The sequence below is a fragment of the Cebus imitator genome, unplaced genomic scaffold (genome assembly GCF_001604975.1).
Source record: "Cebus imitator isolate Cc_AM_T3 unplaced genomic scaffold, Cebus_imitator-1.0 Scaffold146, whole genome shotgun sequence".
Classification (NCBI taxonomy): domain Eukaryota; kingdom Metazoa; phylum Chordata; class Mammalia; order Primates; family Cebidae; genus Cebus; species Cebus imitator.
The window spans coordinates 1636314-1658859 of record NW_016107461.1 but is presented as its reverse complement, the minus strand read 5'-3'; the positions used below and the strand labels follow the sequence as shown (position 1 = coordinate 1658859).

At 34.4% G+C, this 22546-nt stretch overlaps 1 protein-coding gene and 1 long non-coding RNA gene across 2 annotated transcripts in view; both read left to right on the top strand.

Moving 5' to 3' along the window:
* The window catches only part of ANKRD50 (ankyrin repeat domain 50), a 49559-nt gene that overhangs the window by 5445 nt on the left and 21568 nt on the right, over positions 1-22546 (top strand). The window lies entirely within an intron of this gene.
* On the top strand, positions 14321-22092 carry LOC119473298. The gene is made up of 3 exons (XR_005202502.1): positions 14321-14392; positions 16292-16300; positions 22080-22092. It is a non-coding gene; the product is annotated as an uncharacterized LOC119473298 (long non-coding RNA).

Here is a 22546-nt window from a genome sequence, read left to right as displayed (position 1 = left end):
GGAATGTATTTTATTTAGGCATGGATAGATATAATTCAACAGGTGGAAAATGGGCAGAAGACCATTATTTCCAAAGAGTTATAATATTTTGAGGGAAATAGAAATGAAGTAGCTAATTGTAACATGACAGGAGATTAAATATAAATGTAAGCAAATAGCAGTGAAATATTTATTTTTTGCTTTTGACAAAAACTAAATCCAGAACCAGCTTTTGTATTATTACTTTTTAACCTTTAAATTTCTGATAATATTGATTTCATGTACACAATTTTCCCAATTTATGATAGTTCAACTTAGGATTCTTTGACTTTAGGATGATGAGAAAGCAATATACATCTAGTAGAAATCTTACTTTGAGTATCCATACAACTGCTCTCTTTTTAGCTTTCAATACATTATTCAATAAATTACATGAGATAGTCAACACTTCATTATAAGATAAGCTTTGTGTTAGATGGTTTTGCTCAAGTGTAGACAAATGTAAGTATTCTGAGCATGCTTAAGGTAGGGTAGGCTAAGCTATGATGTTTGGTAGGCTGAAAGTTATTAGACGCATTTTTGACTTAAGATACTTTCAACATACAATGAATTTATCAGTGTATAAACTCATCATAGGTTAAGGAGCATCTGTATTCATATGTGAAACAATTTAATAGTTATAGAAAGTTGATAATGAAAAATCTTATTTATTTGCATATTTACAAAGCTGGGGAAATTGCAGAGAAGTGATTTACTTACAAAGTATGCCTTTTTAATCCACTTATCTTTTCTTCAGTTTACTTCCTAGCTTCCTTTAAATTTTTTTTATGTTTGATAATAGTAGATAGAATATGTAATACATGAAATAGCATGGCTAAATGGTGAACAGACAGGATTCTGCCTTCATGGTGCTTAAATTCTAACATTAATATTTATCTTATTCCTATAAAAAGAAATAACCATCAGAGTAAATACTTGTTATAGTATTTATGAAACACATGAACATTTAAACATTAATAGAATTTTGCGATTTGCTAAAGGAAATGATGTGAAGACACATTGGTATCTTGTTTAATTTTTTTTTTCTTAACTGGTTACAGTATAATGCTATTTTCAATTTGTTTACAATATTTTATTTCCACATTTCTGAAACTAAGTTGATGATTATATTTTTACTTACTTTGAGAACCAAAGGCTAATTTCTTTAATTTTGCCTCCCACTTTAGGCCTTTAGTGCAAAAATTTGTATATTTTGCATTGAATGTGTCTTTTCTAGAGTTAGTGTTAGAGTTGGACTCCTAGTAGCCCTATAATTGTAAAACAAATTCCAATTATTTTTGACAAAAGGCTCAAGCATCTAAGCGTATGAGGGTGGAGGGTAGTAGCATTAGCTTTTGTGGCTGGTTTAGAAGATAATTATTTCATTCAACCAGAAACTCCTTTCTGGACTTTGAACAGAAAGATTGTTTTGGAGATTTGGAAGGATGTGTAAGTTTTGAGAGTTTATAGAAAATTTGTGCTAATGGTTAAAGGCAGTATACCTTGTTAGAAAAAGAATGCAAACTGGGAGACCAAATGCCGACATTTGTTTTGTATGTCAAATGGGAATCTTTGAATGTTTGGATGTTCTTTCTAGTTATCTCCTCCAGGAGCATTTATGGATCTTCACTTATATCTAGGGTTTAGGTTTTTAGCTTGCGTTGTAGTTATTTATGCATGTATCTTTCGTTATCTTCCCTATTAGGCATATGCTTCTTCATGACATATGAATTTCTGATCCACGACTGATGAATTTTTTATATTTGCCATAGTGCTTTGTATAGCACTTTGCATATAGTAATTGTTACATGACTGTCTTTTGAATGAGTGCTTAATGCTACTTGCCTATCTAGAATATGTGTGAACCTAATTGAAAGAAGGCTGAAGCTCTTGAATAAGAAAGGAAATTGAAATGTTACATGATTTAGGTAAGCTTTAAATGCAGACAAGACTGCATTTGTGATTATTAATTTATTAACCTGCTGTCTGTTCTTTAGCATGTATTAATATGGCATTAGTCCAGATAGTTTTAAGTGGCCAGATATCTATATCCTGTCTCAACTGGCTCCAAGCATTTTTGGCACACTCAACAAAGGGGCCAAGAACAGAAGTGGGCTGGAATGTGTGCCTCCTTCTTACCCTCACTTGTATGTTTTCAAGGCAAAATACATTACATTCATGATCAATCTTGTATAACTAGTGCTATTTAAGATAACTGTCATTATCCATTCTTAAGTATTGTCAAATTAAAAGATCCTTCTAAAGTGCCATTACTATTTGAACTTTAAATAAATGTATCAATATAATTTCATAATCAGAAGTTTACATGTTTGTCTTTTAGTCTAAAGATCATCATCTTTCACTGAATGGTCCATTGTTTCCAGTGTTTAACTGTATCCTTTCTACTTCAAGTTATAAACTTCCGTTTATTCAAATCCCACTTTCCCTTCTGAAAATGTTTTCTTTTTACCCCAGATTGGCTGTTTCTTTCATACTTCAGTCTAAGTGCTGCTTCCTTTGGTTCCTGGTACCCTTTATCATTTGCTGAACCAGTCCTCAGCTGCTAGTCACTTCTGCTTTAATGGCGTAACATATTGCTCCTGTTGCATACTTAGACCTTTGAAGTTCTTAGTTCTGTTCTGCAATCTAATTTATTGTTTGATAACTTGGAATCCTTTTAGATCAAAGAGAGTAAAGTGGTGCCCTTGTAGTTGAGTACTCAACCTGTAGTTATGTTTCTTTTTTTCGCAATTCAGTAAATTTCACATACATATTCAGATTTTTGCTTTTTCTTGAAGAAAAAAACACACCTGGAAATTTTGACAATACTGGGTTCTCATTCCTTTGAGTCAGCTGATGTCTTTATATGAGCTGTGTATGCTCTAATTTGATTCAGTCTTTACCATGTTCTATTATTCTATACCAGGACCAGTTCATGTGTTTACTTATGCCAGCCTGGCTCCTACTCATTTTCAAAGACAAATATGTTTTTTATTCCTCTGGAGAAAAACACTGTATTGTTTATCACTTCCAAAATTTGCTTTCATACTGTCTAAAGTCTGTATCTACAAGTGCTGCTTCCTCTTCCCTATTAGTTTCCCTTCCTCTTTCCTATCAGTTTCTATTTGGCTTACTGAAATCTAATGTTCATCTCTACACATTTACAGAAAGATGTTTATGCATTATTGCCTGTGAACTTATTGCTCAATTTGCATTTAGCCTTTAAATGATGTATTTTAGAGATTTTTTTGTTTTATTTGCACTTTTTTCCTTTTAGAATCTCCCACTGACTCCATTCTTTGGTGGACCTTCCTCTGGGTTCTCTCTGGGTGTTTTCCTCACAAGCTTAGGTCTTCTCTCTTTATACATATGCCTTCAATTAATTTATTTACTTAGATGGCTACCAATGCATAGATAAAGCTGTTGACACAGAATTGATTGCTAATAAATAGCAATTGCTAATAAGATAGCAGTCAAATCTGCCTCAACAGCCTTATCATCATTCTGATCAATAGATACCATATCACTTGGTAGTCCCTCACTAACCTATGTTTAAACTAGCTTCTCTTGAAGCATTTCTATTCATTGATGATTCATTCATTTCTTAAACAAGTATTCAGTGTCAACTGTGTGCCAGATATGTACTATTAGGGCTAAAGTGGTGAGCCAAGCAGAACACTAAATTAAGTGAGGGAAAATACATTGAACAAATAATCACAAAAATACCTCTTAAGAAAACACCTTTGGTAAGTGATAAGAAGGAAGAAACAGGATGATAAGAAAGCATGTAATAGGAAGCTTAATTATTATCTAGAAATCTGGGGAAACTGACTCCTTATCTAAGCTCTATAATGATTCTTATTTCATAGGCTCTTTTCTGCTAATAAAAATGTAATCTTATGATCATTGATATTAGCGTCCGCTGGGAGGTTGTTAACAATGCAGACTCTCAGGTCTAGGGAATCAGAATCTGCTTTTTAATAAGATCGCTAAGTGAATCCTGTGCGCATTAGAGTGCTTTGAGAAGCACTGTCCTAGGCAGAATTCTAGAGTTTTCTTTGACTATTTTCTGTCATAATATTCTAGTCTAAAATACTTCATCTTTTTCTTGGGATAGTCCTCGAATTCATTTACCGTACTCTACAATTTTTATTCACCCATTCTAGTCGATCTACTTGCTTCATTTTTCTCATAGTTGTCTAACTAACCATAGTAAAACAGTATTTTCTTTAGGACATTCCTTGAGCCTGTGATAACCCACATAACAAATTCAAATTTCTCTGCTTAGCTTTAGAAACTTTTAATAATTTGGTTATGCCTCATCTAACATATATTTCTATAACCTCAACAGAGTGTATTGTGCTTATTCTTTCAAGAATTATTTTTAAGTGTATGAGACATTAAAGCTTGTAGGGGACATGGATAAATGAGAACATTCCTATTTTTTTTTTAGCATTTAGTAAAAGCTTTACATGAACAGTAGAGATATGAAACTTTTGTTTGATATATGTTAAGGGTATGATTTTATTGCAGTTTGCTTTTAGGTCTTTGTTTTTAGCAATTTTGCCTTTTTAAATTTTAATTTTGTGAAGTAAAATAGTTTGATTTTTATGAAATAAGATAACTAAATACTTTTTTTTGCATTTAAAAATCTCTTTGGCTGGTTGTGTTAGCTCATACCTGTGGGTGGCTAAAGTGGAAGGATCGCTTGAACCTAGGAATTTGAGACCAGCCTGGTAACACAGTGAGACCGCATCTCTATAAACAAACAAATGAACAAAATCTCTTTGAAGTGTGTTCCAATGGGTTGCCTGTCTTTACCCTCTAGTTGTTTTAGTAGTGTCTTTGACCATATAATTTTCATTGTTTCAAATTTCAAACCCATATCTATTATGCTAACCTATCTCAGAAATATTTCTTATGCCATTTTCTTTCTACTTTGCACATGTTTACCTAAATATAGTCTTTAATGATAAAATAGAGTTTGAAAATGTTTACTTAATTGCTTAATAAAACTAAGAAGAAGAATTACATGTTCCTCATTGTTATCTTGAAAAATGATTTGGAGCTTTCCAAAAACTGGTAGCCTTTTACAGTTGTTTAATTTGTCTCTATTATTGGCTCTATTCTTTGTACCTCCATCTAATTGTGGTCTTTGTCCTAAGATATTGCAGGTCTTTTCACTAGAGGAAAAGTGTACTTCTCTATCTTTTAATTCTGGCTCCGCCATTAAGATTTGCTTTGGCCAGTGGATTGTTAACAGACATGACCCAAACAGAAGCTTAAAGTTGAGCTTGTCTTCTTGTGTTTCTCCACCACAATGAGAAGGACAAGATCTTGCTAGAGCTGATCCAAGGAACCTGAGAGAGCTATGGCGCAGATGGGACCCAACCTGCAACTTGTCTCCAACCCTAGAGTAGATCAACAAGAACACAGATGCAGAAGAAAGCTAAAATGATTGTTATTTTAAGCCACAGAGTTTTGGGGTGTTTATGATATACCACTATTGTGAAAATAGCTAACGACAAAAAATTAAATATTTAAAATGGGAAGTCATTAATTTTTATCAAAAATATAGGAGTCACCATTGATTCATCAGCTTCATTTGTTGTCTACATTCAGTTCACCAGATACTTTGGTTCGGTCTCCAAGATAAATACCTCCACTTCTCTCTCTCCATCACTACTACTCCCATTTTCTACTGCCTGAACTACTACAGCACTAGATTCCTAACCGCTCTTGTTGTTGCTATTGTTGTTGCTCTTATTTTCACAAAGCAAAGTTATCAGATCGTGTCACTTCCCTGCTTAAAGTCTGCCAATGGCTTCTTACTATGTTTAGAATAAAACTTACTATGTTTAGAATAAAAGCTCTACATGGTCTACCCCTTGCCTAGCCTTTGACCTTATCCTGTATACTTTCTCCTTCCACATCGCTCTTCATCAACATTGCCATTATTATATTCTAAAATAGGCCATGTTCCAGCCAGCACATTTTTGTATGGCTACTCGCCCTGTTATCACTTAGGTACTATCTTTAATGTTACCTCCTCAGAGAGCTTTCCTTATTCACTGAGTCTTTAGAAGTCCCCTACCCAGTCATTGTCTTAAATCACATCACCCCATTTAGTTGTCTTTATTCTTAATTTTCAGTATTCTTTCATGATCTGGAACTATTTTGTTCACTCATTTCTTTTGACTTTTTGCCCATCTATTGGCATGAACAGAGTATTTGCCTTTCTTTTCTTCTTTGTATTCAGGACTTATAATACCATAAGAACTTAGAAATTATTTCTTGAATTAATGAATAACTATTTATATTTTAACTTAACATTATAATTTTATTGACACTGATAATTTTTATTGCTTTAGCCGTGTTCGATTTTTAAGTAGTCCATAGTTGCTTTTTGTAGAACAATTTATGTATGTAGATTATATAGTTATAGATGAAAAGGATTAGTTTTAAACCAGTATTTTGGTTATTGTATATGTTGAAATTAATTTTTATCAAATGGAAAATCTTTTGAATAGCAGTAGATTTATGTTATTTGATGAGAGTCATAGGAGGTCACCTTTTGCCTCTCTTCTATAAATCAAAGTTTCAACTGTGGAATAGCTGTCATTCTTTCAGAGACTATCAAAGTTAATATTTATTTGGAAAGGAGAAAAAAATTTTGAATTCAGTCTCAATTGATATGTTGGTTAAGTTGCCGCTTAGAGGGACACAGCTCACAAACAATAAAAGTCACAGGAATTGAAAGAAAAAAATTAATGGCCCCAAAGGAGAAGAAATCCTTATAAGAAAGCAATTTATGGGAGAAATGTTAGATTGTTTTGATCCCTTAAAGCGTTTCAATGATATGGAAAGTAAACAGGAAAGCAAACATACATGTACCTACCCATTTTTTTTTTTTTTTTGGTCATATCTGCTTCTAATCTGAGTTTTCTGTCTTGTTTTAAAGAACAAATAATCCACATATAAAGGCCCTGAGTATCCTTTCGAATTGAGATCTACTCTACTCACACACACACCCCATAGATGACCCTTCTTGTGAATTTCCTTTTTATGAAATCTATGTAGTTTGAACATAAGAAGAGATATATGGATATACACACATATTTGTTACACACTCTAGTTTTGTACATTTTTTATTCTTTAGCAACAGTTTTCAAACTTCTTTAATGCATTTACAGACAATTTTCTTTTACATTAGCACAAAATAAGCCAAATACCTGGTGATAAATCTAATCAAAGATGTGTTCAATCTGTACACTGGAAACCAAAACATTAAGAAAAACTGAAAAAAAAAAATTAAGTAACTGGAGGAATATGTCATTTTTATGGATTAGAGGATTCGATATTGTAAACAGGCCAATTCCCACAAGTTAACCTATAGCTTCAATACAATCCTAACAAAAATCCCGATTGGACTGTTTGTGCATTCAATCTCTTACAATACCTCACATCATGTAGCCCCTGGAAGCTCCACCATACCTTCAGAAGTAGATGAGAGTGAAATGAGTTAATACTGTATTAGTATTTCTTTGAAAATAACTTTGACATCACAGACTCCTTGAAAAGTTCTCAGAGGTTCCTAGGGTTCCCATATCACACTCTGAGAAACAGTAACCGTCCATTCTTTTGCTCACCTAGGTGACTATTTCACACTTCCCTCTTTTCAGCCTCTAATATCTCCCTGCCCACCTCCCAACACTTACTCTTAGCTATTAAACTGGCTTCCTATATAATAAAAAGTATTTAAATAAATAGCATATACACACACGTATATATATTTAGAAGAGAACATCTACACATTCACTGGAACATCTACTGTACTAACGCTCCTGCATTTACATCTATATTGTCTGCCTTACATTAACTAGGGATATAGCGTATGGATCTATACTCTAATTACGGTTAAACCATCTGTGCTCCTTTTCCATTCACTTATTTACCAGATCCCACCCCTCTCACCTACTCAATGACATATTTATAGCACTTTACACTTTCCCATCATTATTCAAATATCCTGTACTAGTTCCCTTTTTAAAACACTCCCTCAACCTGCATCATTCTTCAACTACTACTCAACTTCACTGCTCCCCTTTACAGCAAATGCTTCGAAAAATTCTGTCCATATTTACTATTGCTTATCTTATGCATTCATGATCCTGTTAAGAGTATAATCAAGCTTTATTTTCCACTCCACCAGTATTCGGAAACCTCCATGTTGCTAAACCCAGTGCTCACTCCTCAACACAGCTGAAATACTTGACATGATTTATCTCCTACTGCCCACCCCACCCCCCTTCTAGCAACACTTTCTTCACTTTCTGACTTGGTTCTCTCCTCTTACCATACTAGCGACTTTTTCTTCATATCTTACCAATCATATTAGTCCATTTAGTGTTTCTATAACAGAATACCTGAGGGTGGGTAATTTTTAAAGAAAAGAGGTTTGTTTGCCTCATAAGTCTGGTTGCTAGAAAATCCAAGAGCATGGTACTGGTATCTGCATGGCTTCTGATGCGGGCCTTGTGCTATGTGACAGCATGGCAGAGAAGTGGAAGGGGAAGCAGGCGCATGCAAAGAGACTTAGCGCTAGAGGCAACCTCACTTCATAACTCGCCTGCTTTCTTGGGAACTAATCCATTCCCTGGAGATCTAATCTAATCTTAAGAGAAACATATTAATCTACCTTAATAACCTATTCACCTCCTAAAGGGACTACCTCCCAACATTGCTATACTGAGAATTAAGCTTCCAATATGAGTTTTGGCAGGAACACTCAACCATTGCACCAGCCTTTGATCTTGAAATACATCAGGGTTCAAACCTTGGATCGCTTTTCTTTGTTTACATTTGCTTTTTACATAAAGCTCATTAATGGTCTTAATTATCAAGTATATCTCAGTGGACCCAATATTATTTATGAGGCCAGCACCTCTTCTCTGAATCTAGACCTATAAATCTAACTGCTTACTCAACTTCTTTGCATAGGTTTCTAATGTTGAACATGTTCAAAATTAGACTTCTGACTTCTAGCCTGCATTTTGCTGCTCCCTTAGTCTTTTCCTTTTTAGTAAATAGCAATTTATCCTTCTAAGGAAACCACTAAGTACTAGTACAGTAATTGAAGTGAGAGGCAGTGGTGCTTGGATTTGATTTGGTGAAGTATCAGTGTAAGTGAAAAGTGTATCCTAATTTATGTTTCAAGATTGATCTGACATATTAGATGTGGGGTATGAAAAATTGAGGTCCTCCACTTTTATGTCAGTTATTGCTATCAAAATTTGTTTGCTATATTTGAAATTTAAACAGATAAATTTTAAATATATATATTCATGTATTTAATAATGAATTCATTACATGTTGATATAAAATTTTGATAAAAGAATATGTTGTCTAAGACAAAAATACTTAAGAGAATAGCATTGTTTTTCATTTTTTGCAAATCTTTTTTAGTTTGTGTTGAAAGCTTCTTGAAGTGTTATTTTTGCTTCTTTGGAGATAATGCCTTTTTTCTCTGGTTCCTTTTAAGGTTTTCTGTCTTTGGATTTCTGGCATGATATGCCAAAATGTGGTTTCTGGGTATTTTTGTATTTTATATTTATTGAGTTTCTTAAATCTGTGGATTGATGCTTTTCAGAAGTTTGGAAAAGCCTTAGTCTATAGTGCCTCTAGTTTATTCATTCTTTTTATTTGATGCATTCTTTTTCTTTGGAGACCACAATTACATGTATGTTGTACCTTTTAACAGTGTTCCACACATCTTTTTAATTTTTTTCTGTTTTCTCTTTTTCTTTTTTTTCTCTGTGCTTCAGTTTGGATATTTTCTATCAACTTGTTTTGAATTTCTAATCCTGTCTTCTGTTCTAATAAGAATGGTGTTGAATACATTCAGAGTTTCTAGTGTCAAATATTGTATTTTTTTTAGTTCTAGAATGGAATTTTATTTCTTTTTATAGGTTATATTTTAAAATTGTAATTCTTTTATCTATTTTTATCCATCTGCTCTACTTTCTTTAACATATTAGTCATCGTTAGTTTATACTAGCAAAAGTATATTATTCCTCTGCATCAATTATCTTTGTTTTCTCTAGATTATCAATCTATATTCCTGACTTTTTACTATTTAATAATTTTTTATTTTTTATGTCTAAGTGTATGTTAAATGATTATAAATTTCTAGGTGATATCTTTTATCAGAATGGGCTTTCTAATTAAAACAAAATAACAACATGAAAACCTTGTACCGATAGGGTGAGGGTGCTGATGCAGTCAGTCATCAAGCTGGGCTTATATTTTTTTATAATATTATTAAGACCCCTGGTTTATTTCTATTATTTTCATGTGGTTCTCTTAAGCTTTTGGTTGGAGACTCAGAAGAGTCTTTTCAGCTGTGAAGACCCTTGGTAATTCAGTTCTTCCCCCCAACATAAGAAATTTGTGTTTAACTCTTTAGCTTCCTGCCCTTCATACCTTCACATTCTTGAAAATCTTCTGAGTTACGTGTTTAAAGCAAGCACCTTGCCTTTAGCAGAATTTTGTTTCCAACATACTGACTATGAGAGATTTCATGTTGGCTTTTAGATGCAGTTGGCCTAGTTCCCCAACTTTTTAAGCATGACTCAGAATATAAGTAAATGTGCCTTGAGGAAATTCAGCCTCCTGTTCGGGACACCACATGTCGGCACTTTGCTTTATAAAAGGAATATAACTGACCCCTTGAAAGCCTTGCTGGTTTGGTTCTCCTGGTAGAGTCCCTGAGGGTGGGCCAAACCTGATTCTCAGTCTGTAACTAAAATCAGTATAGGCTTCCCAAATTAGCAAATAACCCCTGAGAAGAAATTAGTGGGTCATTCTTTTGCCTACTTTGGAAGAGCTCTTATCCTTTGAAATTCTAATTCATCTTATCTTCTTGCTTCAACAAGCCCTCTCATATCTTGAAAAAGATAAATTTTGTAATTTATTCATTTTTTTTTTCTAGTTCTTGCAATGGAAGTTTTGGGCCGCTGCCACCTACTACATTTTATCTGGCAGAAGTTCCTATAAACAAGATTTCTCTGGTTCTTTCCAATTTTATTAGATTTAACCTTTGTTAAATAATTTCTTTTAAAAATTAATTTTATACTTATTACAAATACATTTCTTTTAATTCTGTGGCAGTTTTATAAATTAATTTGGATATGAATACATATTCATATTCTGATCATTGATTTTGTTGCTCTGTTTCTAAGCGTTATAAGTTTTATAATTTTTTTCACTCTCTTTTTTGGATCTCCTCTCTATTATTGTTTCTACCTCTTTGCCCTTCCTGCTGTCTAATTGTTATTGATTGCCTCCATCATTCCCCATCCCCAGTATGATCTAAATGAGGGCTAAAAATTGAGATATGAAGTTTCTACTCCAAGCTGATACTAGCGATTTTGCAAATTCAGTCACTGACCCATCATCTTTTTAGGTTTAGTTCCTGTCTTTATTGAGGCTAACTTTATGTGGTCCCTGCTGCTTCTTAAAAGCCACAGCCCTGGGTGGTAGTCAGCAGTGCTTTTTGTTTCATCTTTCTTTCATTATTAATAGGGCATGCCCTAGGTCTAGCTCCTTGTTCCAAGCAGTGAGCCTGAGTAGTCCTGTTGCTAGAAGTGGGAGAATTTGTATTCCCTTTACTTCCATCAGCAAATCTGCAGGTTGCCTTGAATATTTCCTTGGCAAACTAGAGATTTTTACACTTCTTTTCCATTTCTGATACTTTGATATGTTTATCTTATTCTTGAATGGCTAATTTTGCTTTTTATTTAGAATTCCATATTTTCCTGCTATGTTTTAACAAAGGGGGGACAGTTCATAAAAGCATGAAATTACTACACCTTAGTCCAAATTCAGGGACAAATTGTATTCTACATTTTGGCCAAACTCCTGAACTCATTTTAATTATCAATTTTACTTAATAGTTTTTTTATCCTGGTAAATACATAGATAATATTTGTTCCCTGATTAGAAGTATTAATTATATTGCCTGTTGTTTTTTTTTTTTTTCTCTTCTACTTTCTTTACCTTATTGGATGGGTAATTTTGTTCCTAAGAAAGGGAGGTCTAGGTTTGTTTTCCCAAAATAAGACAAGCTATATTGAGTAAGAATTGTTAGTGTTTTACTTTTTCTACTTCTCGTCTTATATAAAAACATTTTTAATACCTGGCTTTTGTAAGAATTTAATCATTTGTTTAATAAAGCGATAGGCAGATGTGTCAGCATGTACACCCCACCTATTTTAGAAAGTTTAGGTTCTAGGTGAAATTTAGCATCAAAACACATCTCATTACTATTTGGTGAAATTTAGCATCAACACATTATACATTTAGAGTTTACCTTCTAGGTAGTAATGAGATTTCAGGCTTCAGAATTCAGAATGGATAAACTGCTAATCTTACATATAATTTAAGTTTTTTAATCCCATAAATATCAAGGTAACTGGTAATAAATGTGGAAAAAAATATGGATACTTACAATTGAAAAGCATTAAATTGGAGGATATTTATGGTTAAAATCATAATTCTGCATTTAGCATAGTAGAAGGGGTAACCAAATAAAATGAAACTTGTGAGAGCAAGCTTCATATTTACAGAAAAAGTATTCTAATACATAACAGGTAATTAATTACAGATCCAAATTTAGTGAATTCAGGAGCTGTAGGTGATTAGACTCTAATGTTAATTATATAATAATTTCAGCAAAATTATTGCAAACACCTGCCATCTATTGAGTTTTCTGGAATTTCAATATTGAGATAAGTGATTTTTAGTAAAGGATTTGTAGCAAACAAACAGGAATTTTAATACCCTCAAGAAAGTGAAATTTGAAAAGTAGCATATTCAGTTAGAAGACCTTAAAAGTTACAATATTATTTCTTCCAGAAAAATATTTTCAGCTAATTCAATTGCTAAATATTTTCAGCTAATTCAGTTGCAAAAGTTAGCATCACTTGCCTGGTTTAGCCAAGTTTTAAGAACTTTGGTGTTTAATATTGGGCCTCACACTCTATCTTATACTCTTTGATATTTTCAGAAGCAATTTAACACATTAATCAAGAAGAGGAACTTTGAAATGAATAGAATTCTGTTTCTTCTTCTGCCATTTACTAGTTGTCTCACTTAGCAAGCTACTTACCCTCAAAACCCTTATTTCTTCATCAGTGAAATGGAAGTGATATTAGTATCTTAATTTACAGAATTTGAACAAGGGATAAATGGGTAAATCCATAGAGATTGTGCTTCTACATAGTCTAGGCATAAATGTCAGCTTGTGTCTTAGTCCATACAGGCTGCTGTAACAAAATGCAATAGACTAGGTAGCTTGTAAGCAACAGAATTTATTTCTTGTGATTCTGGATGCTGGAAAGTCCAAGTTCAAGATATGGGCAGATTTGAAGTCTGGTCACGTCCTGTTTCTTTGTTTGTAGATGACACCTTGCTGTGTTGTGTCATCACATGGTATAAAATGGATGAGCTGCCAGGCACGGTGGCTCATGCCTATAATCTCAGGACTTTGGGAGGCCGAGGTGGGTGGATCACAAGTTCAAGAGATCAAGACCACCCTGGTCAACATTGTAAAACCCTGTCTCTACTAAAAATACAAAAATTAGCTGGGCATGGTGGCATGTGGCTGTAATCCCGGCTACTCGGGACGCTGAGGCAGGAGAATTGCTTGAACCTGGAAAGCAGAGGTTGCAGTGAGCTGAGATCGCGCCACTGCACTCCAGCCTGGTGACAGAGCGAGACTTCGTCTCTCAAAAAAAAAGGGATGAGCTAGCTTTCTGGTGTCTTTTACAGAACATTAATCACTTTCATGAAGTTTTTGCCCTCACGACTTAATTGCCTCCTACAGGCCCTGCCTCTTATACCATCATCTTGGAGGTTAGGATTTTAACATGAATATTGGGAGGGACTCAAACATTTAAGCATAGCAGGATGATTATGTTTATTTTCCATTTTTATATTTAGCTTGACTTCCTGAGGAAGAAAATTAATCAACATACATTACACATGTTTCTGATTTAAAAGACAAATGCATTACATCCCCCGAATCATTACCTCCCTCCAGAAAGCAAAATTGCTCTAAAATATCTACCAATTAAGTCACCTTCCAAATATGTATTTCAGTGTCTTTATGTTGAGTGTTTAGTACTTGAGAGTTTTGGTTCATTATCTACTTCTGAATGCAGAGCAACTTGAATTAATACAGGTTGAGTATCCCTTATCCAGAATGTATGGGATCAGAATGATTCAGATCGGGATATACATATTTGCAATTTTGGAATATTCTCATATACATTATGAGAGATCTTGGGAATGGGACCTAAGTCTAAACATGAAAGTCATTTATGTCTCATCCATACTTTATACCTATAGCCTGAAGGTAATTTTATTTTTCCCTTGGGAACGCAAAAAAACTGTGTGTGATGTGCCTGCGTTTTGACTTTGGCTTGTCCCATGACATGAGGTATGGAATTTTCCACTTGTGTTATGTCAGTGCTCAAAAAGCATCAGACTTTGGAGTATTTTGGATTTTGATTTCAGATTTTTGGAAGAGGAATGCTCAACTTGTGTACTGCTTTCAAGTAGAAATCAGTGATCAGTAATTTTGGATTTCTGTTGCATGAGTTTTCTCTTCCACTGTCATTTTAGGACCTTTCACTAGAGGCACACAGTTTTTCCTAGAGAAAAGTGTATTTTTCATTCATATTGTACTATTTGTAGGAGACTCATAAAGGGCCAGGGGGAGAGAATTACATGAGACATCAGTAAGTTTAAGTGTATTGTTTAGAGCAGAAATGGGAAATCCCTCCTACAAACTTTGTTTCACTAATGTTACACTGATCATAACCCAAAGAAATAATTTCTTGAACTTTAATATCTTCAGAGAGTTAAAAATGTAAGTATTCTTCTTTTTTAAAACCAGTGGATAACAAAACAAGTACAGAATAACGTGATAATATTCTGAATCATAACAGAAAGTGGGGAATTGCTGCCCCATTTATAATTCAAACCATGGAGCCTCTTTCTCTATTTCTTTCTATTCTAGTTTTTTTGTTTGTTTGTTTGTTTTTTAACTGTACTTTAGGTTCTGGAGTACCTATGCAGATGATGCAGGATTGTTGCATAGGTACATACATGGCAAGGTGGTTTGCTGCCTTCATCCCCCCATCACCTATATCTGGTATTTCTCCCCTCATTATTCCTCTCCAGCCCCGCTGTCCCTACCTGAGCCCCTCCCACTGTCTGCAGTGTGTGATGCTCCCCTCCCTGTGTCCAAATTTTCTAATTGTTCAACACCCGCCTATGAGTGATAACAAACGGTGTTTGGTTTTCTGTTCTTGTGTCAGTTTGCTGAGAATGATAGTTTCCAGATTCATCTACGTCCCTATGAAGGTCATGAACTCATCATTTTTTATGGCTGCATACTATTCCACGGTGTATATGTGCCACATTTTCTTTATCCATTCTATCGATGATGGACATTTGCATTGGTTCCAGGTTTTTGCTATTGTAAACAGTGCTGCAGTGAACATAAGTGTGCATGTGTCTTTATTATAGAACAATTTATAATTCCTTGGGTATATACCCAGTAATGGGATTGCTGGGTCAAATGATATTTCTAGTTCTAGGTCCTTGAGGAATCACCCTACTGTCTTCCACAATGGTTGAACTAATTTATACTCTAACAGTGTAAAAGTGTTCCTATTTCTCCACATCCTCTCCAGCATCTGTTGTCTCCAGATTTTTTAATGATTGCCATGCTAACTTGTGTGAGATGGTATCTCAATATGGTTTTTATTTGCATTTCTCTAATGACCAGTGATGATGAGCCTTTTTTCATATGTTTGTTGGCCTCATCAGTGTCTTCTTTGTAAAGTGTCTGTTCATATCCTTTGCCCACTTTTGGATGGGTTTTTTTTTTTTTTTTTCTTGTAAATCTGTTATAGTTCTTTGTAGATTCTGGATATTAGCCCTTTGTCAGATGGGTAGATTGCAAAAATTTTTTCCCATTCTCTTGGTTGCCAGTTCTCTTTAATGATTGTTTCCTTTGCTGTACAGAAGCTCTGGAGTTTAATTAGATCCCATTTGTCTATTTTGGCTTTTGTTGCCATTGCTTTTGGTGTTTTAGCCATGAAGTCCTTGCCTATGCCTATGTCCTGAATAGGTTTTGCCTAGGTTTTCTGCTAGGGTTTTTATGGTGTTAGGTCTTATGTTTAGATCTTTAATCCATCTGGAGTTAATTTTAGTGTAAGGTGTCAGGAAGGGGTCCAGTTTCTGCTTTCTGCACACTGCTAGCCAGTTTTCCCAACACCATTTATTAAACGGGGAATCCTTTCCCCATTGCTTGTTTTTGTCAAGTTTCTCGAAGATCAGATGGTTGTAGATGTGTGGCATTGCCTCCAAGGCCTCTATTCTGTTCCATTGGTCTATGTTTCTGTTTTGTTACCAGTACCATGCTGTTTTGATTACTGTAGCCTTGTAGTATAGTTTGCAGTCAGGCAGCATAATGCCTCCAGCTTTGTTCTTTTTGCTTAGGATTGTTTTGGTTATGTGGGCTCTCTTTGGTTCCATATGAAGTTTGAAGTGGTTTTTTCTGGTTCTGTGAAGAAGGTCATTGGTAGCTTCATGGGGATAATGTTGAATCTTTAAATTACTTTGGGCAGTATGGCCATTTTCATGATGTTGATTCTTCCCAACCATGAGCATGGGATGTTTTTCCATGTGTTTTTGTCCTCTCTGATTTCGTTGAGTGATGGTTTGTAGTCCTCCTTGAAGGGGTCCTTTACATCCTTTGTTAGTTGTATTTCTAGGTATTTTATTCTCTTTGTAACAGTTGTGAATGGGAGTTCACTTTTGATTTGGCTCTGTCTTTGTCTGTTGTTGGTGTATAGAAATGCTTGTGATTTCTGCACATTGATTTTGTATCCTGAGACTTTGCTGAAGTTTCTTATCCGTTTAAGGAGATTTTGAGTTGAGACGATGGAGTCTTCTAAATATACAATCATGTCATCTGCAAAAAGAGACAATTTGGCTTCCTCTTTTCCTAATTGAATACTCTATTTCTTTTTCTTGCCTGATTGCTCTGGCTAGAACTTCCAATACTATATTGAATAGGAGTGGTGAGAGAGGGCATCCTTTGATGTCATCTTTCCTAGTTTTTTTATTCCTCTCTGAGTACTATTTGATTATTTTTCCTGATATTCCTCTATTATTTACTCTTAAGGCCATAACAAGGAGAATATGCTATATTTATTGAGTTAATTTATGCCTATACTATTCAATAGAAAGTATAAGTGAGTCAAACAGTGTATCTGAAAAATACAAATTTGTTTGGGGTACATGAGTCACAATCGATTCTTTCTTCTTTCTATACTTGGTCTTGCTCTCTCTCACACAGTCAGTGGCCTTAAAGAAATATAACTGTCCTGTTCACCCCAAACTTACAGTAGAGTGTTCTGGTAGTATTATTTTATTAAAAATTATAAGAATGGTTTAACAGCATCCCAAGAGTGGGGAGATAGATGTTAAAGCCTACAGCGGTTAATTACAGTAAACCATGCATGGTCTTCTTTTAATTTTTTAAGGTAATGCTTTAATATGTAATGATAATGCTATTTATTTTAAATAACTGATTATTTTATTGTATTGTCGTATTTTTAATTACTAGTATCTATTTTGTCTAGCTTCTTAGTTGGAAGTGTACTTTTTTTGGGAAGTGCTCTTACTGACATGAAAATGAACCTGTGATAAATATTTAAAAAGACTTTTCTCAGAAGATGTACTCCCTCTCCTCAAAGGTTAGATGATAACTTATGTAATGCATCTTAATCTTAAGATCAGTTATCAAGAGTATAGGAAATGAGGCAATTGTGTGTTGCCATTTTTCTGGAAGCTGGGATTTCAAAGATGGTATATAAATATTTCTCTAGTTTTACAGAAGTCAAAGAAAGATGTTGAGTCCTCATTGTTATTCCTGAGTGACAGTAACAGTTTTTGCCACATTTTGGCATATTGCAAATGTCCCTGCATTTGAAAGGTATTCCTCTCTTAATGACACATGAATTTTTTATTTGTTTTTGCATAACTCTAGCATTTCCTTTGGTAGCAGTTTAATTTGCTTCTTTCTAGAGCCCCAACCAAAAAAATCATACACAGACTTTTATCTAGTACTTTGAAGTATGGTAAGAATACACTAATACTGCAAAAATGGATTGGAAGATATAAATAAATGTTTTGTAGGTATAAGTAACCTATATAAAGGGAAATTTTTGTAGTAAGCCCTGTATTATGATCCTCTAGAGAAACAGAGGAGATATCTCTCTCTCTCCCTCTCTTTCTCTCTCTCTATTTATATATATATACATATATATATATATATAAATCTATATATATACATATCTTCTGTCTATATATATATAGATTTATATATTTATATAAATATATTTATAAAATATAATATATATAATAATATATTTGGCTCACACAATTTTGGGGCTAAGAAATCCTAAGACCTGTAGTCAGCAAGCTGCAAACCCAGGAGAGCCACTAGTTTTATTTCAGTGGAGTCCAGCGGCCTGAGAATCAGGTGAGCTAATGGTGTAAATTCCAGTATGAAAGCCCGCAGTCTCAAGACTCAAAAGGAGCTGTTTTTTCATGTCCAAAGACAGAAAAAGACTGATGTCCCACCTCATGCAGTCAGGAGGAAGGGTTAGCCTTTTGTTGTATTCAAGCTTTGACTGGATGAAGGCACCACCACACATTAGAAAGGAATATCTGCTTTACTCAATCTACCCATTCAAATGTCAATTTCATCCAGAAACACTCTCACAGACATACCTAGATTAATATTTGACCAAATGTCTGGGCACCCTGTGGCCCAGTCAAGTTGGCACATAAAGTGAACCATCACAAGCACCTAGGAACTAAATGCAAGCCAACAATGAGCCCTTGTTTTTGTTTAAAATTTTAAAGGCATGAGACTGGAATGAATAAGCACTGATCTGTATACCAATAATGAAGTAAACCCATTTATTCATTCATTCCATAAATATTTATAAATCATCCACTTTGTGTGAAGTTCTGTGTTAGCTGCTAGAAATGCAGTGGTGAATAATATATGGTTCCTTCTCTTTCAAAGTTTTTGAAACTGGATGCTAAACTACCAATTCCTTAGTTACTTGATTAATTACAGTTGTTATAAGGGCTTTCATGGATGTTGTAGGAGTGTATACATAAAGAATGTTACCTAGTTTGGGTTGTCGGGTAAGGAATGTAGTCAGGAAAGACCTTTCTGAATTAGTGGTATTTGAGCTGATTTCTAAAGGATAATAAAAACCTTGAAATGAGGAGGGGTGAAAATTATGACAGGAAAGAGATGAGCATGTATAAGTGTTCTAAGGCCAAAGGGAGGATCTACTTAAAGAACTAAGAGCAAGGCTGATAAGGTTAGAGAAATTGGTAAGATGCCAATTTTTGATCAGATCCTGGAAAATAGAATCCTATAGTTTGATTCAGCATCCTGCTAGGTCTACATGGGCCTCAGTGACTTCACTGCTAACGATCTGATCTAAGAGCATTGGTCTGTTCAGAAGAACCTCAAAGGACCAACAGGAAAGAGGACAACTGAGTAACAATGACTTGCCCAATATTACACATATGAAGGACACAGTCTCCTGAGTTTTGAATATTCAGACTTCCCTGGTATATACCAAGCCATGTCTTTTGTGTTTCAGAGAAATGTTAACAAGTAATAATTTTGCATTAATTTTAGTTTTCATACATTAAAATTTGCTGTTTGTAGAGCACAGTTTTATAATTTTCATAGATGCATGGAATTGTGTCACAGAGCAGTTCCATCATGCCAGCAATTCCTACTTGCTATCCTTTATAGTAAACTCCTTCCTGTAGTCCAACGTATGGCAACCACTGATGTAAATTTTATTCCTATAATATTCTTCTATGTGTCATATAAACGCAATAGCATGTGCAGCCTTGGAACTGGGTTCTTTCACTTAGAAAATTCATTTAGGATTTATCCATGCTGTTACGTGAACCAATAGTAGTTTTTTGTTTGTTTGTTTCTTTTATGACTGAGTTATATTCTGTTGTATGGATATGCCACAGTTAGTTTATCCCTTCACCAGTAGAAGAACCTGTAGACTGTTTCTAATTTGGGGGATTGTAAATAAAGCTGCTGTGCTGTAACATTTATGTACAGATTTTTGTGTGGCCATACATTTTCAGTTCCCTTTGGTAAATACTTAGAAGTGGGATTGCTGGGTCATGTGGTAGGTGTATATTTAACTTTTTTAGAAATGTACCAGACTTTTCTAAAGTGGTTGTACCTTTGTCATTGCTCTGCAGCAGCACTTGGTGTTGTCAGGGGTTTTGCTTATTTACCGAATTCTAATAGGTGTCTAGTGGTATTACACTGTGGTTTTAATATGAACTTCTCTAACAACTAATGATGTTGAGCATGTTTTTATGTTTATTTGACACTCCACTATCTTCCTCTCTAAAGTGTCTATTTCAATCTTCTGCCCATTTAACATTTTTTTTTGTTTTCTTATTTTGAGAGTTCTGTATGTATTCTGAATAAGAGTCCTTAGTCAGAAATTTCCTTTACATATATTTCCTGCCAGTCTTCAGCTTGTCTTTTCATTATCTTAACAGTATCTAATAGCTATAGCTAATTTTGATAAAGTCAAATTTTCAATTTTTTTTTTTCCTTTATGGATTCTGCTTTTGGTGAAGTGTTTAAAAAGTCCTTCCCTAACTCAGTATTACAAAGATTTTTCTCCTAAAAGTTTTACCGTTTTATGTTTTACACTTAAGTTTATGATCTGTTTTGAGTACATTCTTCTATGATGGGGTAAGATGAGTATTAAAGTTCATCTTTTTTTGCATTTGGACATCTAGCTGTCATTGTTTGTTCAGCATCATTTGTTGAAAAAAAAACTTGCCTTTCTCAGTTGAATTACCCTGGCAATCTTGTGAAAAATCATGTTCTTGTATATATGCTGATCTGTTTCCAGAAATTTCTATGTATCTGTCGTTAACAAATATATAACATACTGTCTTGATTGCACTAGTTTAATGGTAAATCTTAAAAATTGGGTAGTGTGAGTCCTTCAACTTTGTTTTTCTCTTTCAGAATTATTTCTGTTATTTTAGTATTTTATAATTATTTTTTGAAGCCACATATCTTATGTAAAACAACTGGAACATAATAGTCTTTACCTGGAAACAGGCCTACGTTTTGTTTTCTGCAGGAGGCTTTAATGTGGAAGAGAGGTGAGTTAATCTAGTCAGGAGTCATGAAATTTGATATGTGTTGTTGCTGTGGGTACCCTCAGTGCACCTCTGACTTCAAATCTTCTAATAATAGGTTGTATTTAGGTCAGGGGCTGATTTTCCAGGTGGATTTTATCAATATCTACTCTACCTTCAGCTCTCAAATTCTTCTCTTCTGCAAGTCTCAGTAGTGAGGGCAGAAAATGGGGACATTATCTGTTTTTCTGATTAAGATGATGTATACCCCTTGACCTGGGGTGAGGTCTTCTGATCCTGCCCATCCCCTTGCTGTAGGCTGCTGTGGGTTTTCATTAGTTCCTCAAAGACAAGTAACTCTTACTCCTCCCCACCCATTCCTTATTAAGGCTTTTACATAGGGGTCATATGGGAGAGGAGCCTAAAAAAAATGGGGGCAGGGTTTCATTCCCTACCTTTACCAGGGTGGTTGCTATATTTTTTGAAGCCCTAAGGTGTCAGTAGAAGAGTTAGCAAGAGAGTGTGAATGCTCTTTATCAGTGGCTCTGGGGGCTCCACATTCTGTCTGTAGTTCACACTGTTTCTCCCTCCAGCTCTCTGAGGTGTTTTGTTGAAAGGCTAGGAGGGACATTCTTCCTAATACTCTATGTCTGAACAAGTGAGGAAGAAAGTGAGCTGAAACCTGGTGTTTCAAAGAAACAATTTTAACTCTAAAGACACTTTGGACATGTTCAATCTGTTCATCTATCTAATAGTATATTCCTTATAATTTATTTATAGTAGCTTTAAAAGCTCATTAACCTCCTAAGAAAAAGTCAGTAAGTAAATTCATTGTATCAAATAAAATGAACAGTGGATGTCTTTCATTTCAGAATTTCAGCTGCCTTTCTGCCAGGAAATCAAAAGTGTCACCACAAAAAGGATAACTATGTGAAGTAATACACATGTTAATTTGTTAGAATTAGGCCTTCCTCAATGTATATCCACTTCAAAACGTCATGTTATACATGGTAAATACTTACAATTTTATCTGTCACTTTTTTTAAAACATTAAGTAAATTAATCAATAAAAGGCTAGCTATAGAAGGCATTACTCATATTCAAGACAATTGAAAATGGGGGAAAAACTAACTCAAGGATTTTAAATTGAATTAATAAAAATATTAAGAATGTAACAAATATTGGCTCAATATTAAGATAAGAAAGGTAAGACAGTTAAGAT